The 7,411-nt window shown below is 35.6% G+C and overlaps 1 protein-coding gene across 1 annotated transcript in view; it reads right to left on the reverse strand.

The window, feature by feature from the left end:
• The window catches only part of LOC121314122 (amyloid beta A4 precursor protein-binding family B member 1-interacting protein-like), a 35,870-nt gene extending 31,931 nt beyond the window's left edge, over positions 1-3,939 (reverse strand). Inside the window, exon 1 of the mRNA XM_041247057.1 lies at positions 3,830-3,939. The gene's annotated coding sequence lies outside the window, so the exon portion shown is untranslated. The remainder of the gene's footprint in view (positions 1-3,829) is intronic.
• Positions 3,940-7,411: the final 3,472 nt, after the last annotated feature.

The following is a 7,411-nucleotide window of genomic DNA, read 5'->3' on the forward strand; positions in this document are numbered from 1 at the left end:
TCTGAAGGTTACATTTAAAATGCACAGGTGAACACCATTGGTTACAGTAGGTATCACTGGTTATTGGAAGCCCTTTCTGTCTTCCTGTGTCCAAATTGAAAATAAGCTTGGACAGAAAAAAAAAATACCCACCACAATAACCAGAAACAGGTGGTGGTTTCGTCAGAGCAGTCAAAGCTTGCAAGTATAGGATGAACACTTCTGGTCAGCAAAACATTTAAAGCAGCAGGAAGAGTTACTTCCTTTTTGCACATTGTATATTCTAGGTGCAAACTAGCCCTGCTGTACTTTTTTTTCCATTTGGGTTTACCATCAGTGTTTTCATTTCACTCAGCACAGTTTAGTAGATGCATTCACGGCTTGACCATTTGAGTGACAGGTAACTTCTATTGTGGTGAGCAGGTAAATCTTGAGTCCTGCAGCCTTTTAAACAAGTCAGTGTTATTTCAGTAGGACTAATGGCTGGAATTGTATTGCTGGGACCTAAATTGAAAATGTATGAAGGATTGGCTCAGGATTTCCAAAACAGGGAAATGAGAGAACTGTAAAACAGCATGGGAGCTTTTTTTTAAGCTAGTGTAAAACTGTTTATAATTGAAGAAGGGGTGGGAGATAGGCACTGTTTATCTTTTCATGGCTTTTGTTTAATTTCTATACTTAGAATAAAGTTTGCTTTGGAGGAAACTCATCTCATTAACTGCTGCTTTGGTCCCGAGACATGTTCTGTTTTAATAGCCGATCTTTTTTTGAACCCCACTTACTCTTTAAATAAACATTTTGACTAGAAATATTTTTCAATGTCTTCAAATCTATGGGGATTACAAATCAGATGTAGTACAATGCAGTGGTGGCCCTAAACGTGGCCTCAAGTTTTGAATGAATTCTGAACCCAATATTTTACTTGATTATATCAATTTGATTGCTTTGTAATCTTTGTTAACTAATTTAACTGCTAAATTATATTTTGCCAAGATCGGTTTGACTGAAACTCTATTAAGGGTTTGTTACTCTTTATAAAATAAACTCTGACAGTCTCTTTTCTAACCAACAGTTCAATTTAAAGAGAGTGAGAGAGAGAGAGAGTTATCATACAACAACGGTAACCTTGGTAACCTTTAAGGGAGACAAGTTCCCTTAAAATTGGTTCCTGGGATATCTTAGTTTGAGAATAGAGAAACAACCCCTCTTAGGGGGCACTGTCCAAATCTATTGAACTCAAAGAACTTGATTGTTACATTTTGTAAGGTAAAATGTTACATATCTGAATGAGTCTTTCGGAGGGATGAAGCCATTTGGGTAACCTTTCACCTCACATTTTGGCATGCTGCAATAGCTTACTCAAAGTACAGATCCTTTTATTTTACGAATTAAAACGCTTCTTAAGAACTGATTGGGGGCAGGGGGGCAAGCCTGCTTAAAGTGCCGTCCAAGCCACGTGAGCAGTTTTTATCTTGGCTGAGGGCCCACAGCAAGCACCACATTGGCCTGTTGTTCTTGTAGAATGAGTAAATGGGGGTAGTTATGGCCAGTGCCGCCCACAGACATTTTCACTGCAAAAAGTTTTTAAGTCAGGCCCCCTGCCCCACTCCCCAGGTTACATTTCAATGTCATTGAGTTTAAGTAAAAGCTTGCGCACACAACTGCACATTGTTGAAATGCAAGGGGCAATGTGTCTGTAATAAAATTGCCCGTGATATGAATGCGGAATTCATTTTTCTGCTCAGATGTAAACAAAATCAGCCAGTCCAGGCCCCCAATAAATTGGCCTTTTAATAATGCATTTAGTTAATTGTCTAGATCTTACTTGGCATCAATAGATTCCAACCTGATGATTTGTTCCAGTATTTTCTATAATGACCATGGGGAAGGAATTTATTGACATTTTTACCAATTCAAAATGTAGTTATGTACAAAATCTTTAGGCCCAAAATAAAATATGGACTGTGGCCTTGGAGTGATTCCACAGCAAACTCAAAACTATTAGAGTCCTTATGATATGATGTGACCCCCCCAAAAAACCCCAAAATTATTTAAATAGCTTTATTGGTAAAAAAAAATTACCAATAAAGCTATTTATTGGTAAAAATTACTGATAAACATGCTAACAGAATTATTTGAAAGTGCATGAAATATATCACCAATCATCTGAAGTACAATACATCGCTGTATTAAAACAAGTAACAATCCTGTGACTGTGCATAAGAAATTAATCATCTGCAGTTCACTGTATTTATACCCAATGGAATCAATGATCAACATGTTAAATAAAGCAACCATTTCCCTTAGTAGTGGTACTTCTGCTCACGAGTCATCGTTACTACTATATGTTGCCATCTTATTTCATCTTGGCCTGCCCTAGTTTCTCGTTTTCACCAAGGCATATCCTTGCTCACTAGATACGTTGCACCATTAGGTAGGCCAGGCAATTCTATAATGCACTTGGTTAAACACAGATGTGTGGGTTGTTAAATATCTAGCTAAACAAACAAACAAAAAAAAAGTCAAGTAGTTAATAGACATAAAAAAATTAATAGACATAAAAAAAATCTAATCAACATGTAACACAATACTGTGCACTCTGTGAAATGGCTAACTCCAATTCCCTGGACTGACAGTTGAAATACACACAGTAGGAGGTAAATTACAGTGATGTTTTAGGACATACATTACAACTGAATAAGACTTTGGCATCATTACAATGCCAAACAGCATGTACCTGTAAAGTAATCAATAAATAAAGCACTTATTCACTTGAGTTCAACATATATGATCCTGTTTTCACATTCAATAGAAGAGATCAATGTGATTTCTTAACAGGGGACTCTTCAAAGCTATGAAACATACATACAACCATACATAAAGCTGATGTTCCCTCTCTCTGTCCTGTACTGTGCATAAGCTTCAATTCCACCCTGAATGGAGCCAATATCTGAAAGCATTGCAAGTCAGACTGAAGGCTACCATTAGATTTAGCTCAAGGTGTTTCAAATATTATGCAAGATATTAACAATAGAAATGGTAGCAGCACCAGATGTACAAGAACAAGTTCCCCTTCCATGGATGTTAAAATATTGTTGACCGTTATATATTGTAAGTTACAGGAAATTATTGCTGCCTCATACAAAACCTATGCTTCCCTCTTTCCTTGATTCTCATTGGCTGTCCCTGTAATTTCAATAGGCTCAAGGGTTTACTCGCAGGCAGCGTGCTCTACAACCTGCATGCCTGTACTGTACTGCTGTAGTATAAATGAATAACAATGGATTCATGGTAATAACAATGAATGAATCCCATAACAGAATCAGAACCAAGACCAATCAAGCCTGAATATTTGAATCTGCCAACCAGAACTGAATCTCAATTACTCCGACTCGGCATCTAAAAGATATTGCACTCATGTGCTCCATTTAGCAACCAAAACTACAACTAACAATGTGCTACTCCACTAATAGGTAGACTTCGGAATTATTACTTATGTGAATGATTCTAGAAATCAATTATTATATATAGAAATCAATTATTGTTATATATATATTTTTTACTATTTTACTTTGACAGAAACAACTGCGTGTAATTACATTTAACAATTATTAGTCTCACCTTCTACACCTGTACACCTTATTTTTCGACCTTTAAATGTGTACACCTATACAAAACAAATTTAAAGATAACCTACTTAAAACACTTACTTTCTTGCAAATTAAATAGAAAGAGATACAAATACCAAATATTAGTTCAATTAAAAATCTTATTCCATCTCCAAAATTAATTTTAAAATATCTTACATCTACCATTTTCTGCAAATAAAAAATTGACTCAAACCACTTACCTTTAGTTTGTTGTGTACTTCGATGGAGCTAAACCAAGTTTATTTAGGTATAATGCATTGAGTTCAGTCCAGCCTGCGAGCAAGTGTTCAGATGACTGCCCCTGGCCTCTCCTTCAGCTTCCTGTGTTTTTGCGGAAGTTAGTTTTTTGAATGTTAGTCTATTGAAGTTCAGTAAAACAACAAAGGCTGGAATCAGACAAACTGACAAATAATTACAGAACTTTAATTTAAAAAAAAAGAGCGTTTAAATGAAATGAAACTTTGTTTTTGCCCCATGCCTCACTAGAACTAAAATATACAATCAAAAAGCAGAGATAACAACCATTAACACCTTTTATTTTCCTGTGGGAGGGATCTCTATCAAAATAGAAGTCATAGAATTACTACTAACGTATTCATTTAAGTGTTTATTTATATTTATTTAGTTGGGCAAGATTTTAATTTCACTTGTTAATTAACTGACAAACATAGTAAGCATGAATGTTCAGCAATAAAGGAAATGAAAATATCGTTAGAATAATGCAATTCTTACAAATCTGTATCTTATCAGTATCTAAATTAACTTAAATGTCTTGGATTGTATTATACCTGTTTGTCTTTAACCCTTAAGAAAAATGTCAATTAGGTACACGTACACTGTGTATGAGTTATAAAAGTTAAAGCACTTGAAACGTCTGTCCTTTTTATTATTCATAAGGGGAAAAAATAATTTGGCAACTGCAATCTTTCTGTAATTATCTACTGTGCATAAACTACCCTATAAATGATAATTTACCATATCATCTTATAACTCTACAGCAGACTATAATCTCTTTAATCTCATCTAATAGTATGAAAAGAAGAGTTCATTGCACAGACACCTTTCAAGTGGATTCCCCTTGTCAGATTACTATACAACTGCAATATGACAACATATTGCTGAACCGGATAAAAGCGTGCATGCATTCCTAATCTGCATTGAGCAAGCAATGTAAACGCCACACTGTGCAAGCTGTAACACACAATGATGAAATGAATCTAACAGTTAATGTGCTGAGCCACAAACCACCACCACGCCATCTGATTCACTGAAGAAGACAATGTATAGTGATGTGGCAGGATACATTGTAGAAGTTAATGTGAAAGCTAATTGTTTTATAGAACACTACCTGTACACCCCATCATTGAAGGACAGGGTGACAACAATCCCTGGAAATTATTACAGACCACAGATAAATAACAATGACCTGATACATGAAAGGGGTTCATTTATATTTATAATTGCCATGAGCATGAGTGTTTTTAATACCTGGTGAAAGGGACCATTAGGGCATCATGCTGCAAAAGCATTGAGAATAAAGGGTCATTTATTATAACTAGGACAGCAGCAACAAATACCCGGAGGAAATGGTGCCAGTGTGAGGGGATGTGTTACATTTCCATCTTATACATAATGTTGGAGCAGCCTAGTTTCCAGTTTTCTACCAAAGTGTATCATTGTTTACCAGATGAGTTGTGCCATTTGGTAGGTCAGGATAGTATCTGGCAAATCTTTAATGCACTTGGTTGACTGCAGACGTGTCGGTAGTTAGATATCTGGATAATCAAACTACTACTTTGGTCAAGTTTGGTCATTATAATGGCAACATAATGTTCCTTTAAGTAATCTCAGTTGATGTATCCAATATACTGTACTTCCAATAAATACATGTGTAAATAAGAAGGAAAACTATAAACCACTTATTCATCTGACTGAAACATGGGAGGATCAAAACAAGGCTGTTAATGTCCTGTTTTTACATACAGTAGAAGAGAGCAGCACCCATTCTTAACAGGGTCCTGTTTGAATCTCCTAGGACTACACATTCAGAGTATAATCACAGGTTATACACACATATTCAGAGTATAGTCACAGGTTATACACACACTCAGAATATAATCACAGGTTATACACACATTCAAAGTATAGTCACAGGTTATACACACATTCAGAGTATAATCACAGGTTATACACACATTCAGAGTATAATCACAGGTTATACACACATTCAGAGTAAAGTCACAGGTTATACACACATTCAGAGTATAATCACAGGTTATACACACATTCAGAGTAAAGTCACAGGTTATACACACATTCAGAGTATAATCACAGGTTATGCACACATTCAGAGTATAATCACAGGTTATACACACATTCAGAGTATAATCACAGGTTATACACACATTCAGAGTATAATCACAGGTTATACACACATTCAGAGTATAGTCACTGGTTATACACACATTCAGAGTATAATCACTGGTTATACACACATTCAGAATATAGTCACTGGTTATATACACATTCAGAGTACAGTTACTGGTTATTTTCAGCACTATACATCTTTAATATAAAAAAGAAAGCCATACATTAGAAATAACAGCACTGTTATATACACGGCTATGTGAATACAGTTCAGTAAAATGAGAGGTATTTCAGCCACAATGCCACAATACAGTACATCACTAAACTGATCACAGGTAACATTACAATATATTATGTAACTGGAGAAGGGACGTTTACAGGTTCTCAATTCATTGATTTACTATTTTTTTTTGCAAGAAAATTAGTCCTCAAACAAGAGGTTTACATTAGAGCAACAACTGAATGGAAATTAACATGTGCATATAGTTTTACTCTCATTATTTATTGCATGCAAGCATGAAATGAGTTTAAAATGCAAGATGAACAGAATACATTTGACAGGAGAAAATAAAACCACCCTTCCCCAGTTAAAACCAGACCATCCTGACTTCAATTTTACCTAGACACCCTAATGTAGAATTATCCAATATGGAAACCAAAGACTTCCAACCAAAGTCTGAATGTCATTGCTGTAGGCAAGAGTCCAGCCCCTCTCCCATCCATCTTATGTGCACATCTGACAGATACTGTAATCCATACAGTATCTTGTTAAAAAAAAAAAAAGTTCAAGCTTTTAAACTGTGAAGATTAATAACAAACAAAAGACAACTGGGGAAGAAGGCCCAGTAGAATCAATGGTGCAGTCCTGAATCTGAAGGTACCAGAGCTGCACTCAGAGTGATTTTCTTAAACAAGAATTATTTTACGAATTCACATTGTATTTGTATACTGAACTTCTACTAACACATATAACAGGTAATGCATTTATACAAGTATTTCCACAAAGTGTCTTTCACCATCTTTCTCCGTCTCAGAGGTCTTTACTTTATTTAAGCCTCTGTGTGTCAGCGGTTTTGTTTGTGTTTGAGTCCACAGTTGTAGTCGATGTACTGTTGCTATCTTTTGTGTCAGCATTTTTAGCTGTCTTAAATAAGTAGTTCTTAGACTGTTCTGCGGGAGATGTGAGTAATTTGACTTAGCTTGCCTATTATGTGAATTCCTGCTCGACTACGCCACTGAGCTCAATGCAGTAGAACGATGTATTTTACATTTATTTATAGTAGCGGACTGGTTGAAATTAGTTTGGTGTTCTAAATTTAGACTGCTCAGCTCACACAGACCTGCTGGGTACTGTTGACAAGGCACCTTTCCAAAATAACAGACCAAATATTGGATGGTAATGAAAACTGAACTGC

The sequence above is a fragment of the Polyodon spathula genome, chromosome 4 (assembly GCF_017654505.1).
Source record: "Polyodon spathula isolate WHYD16114869_AA chromosome 4, ASM1765450v1, whole genome shotgun sequence".
Classification (NCBI taxonomy): domain Eukaryota; kingdom Metazoa; phylum Chordata; class Actinopteri; order Acipenseriformes; family Polyodontidae; genus Polyodon; species Polyodon spathula.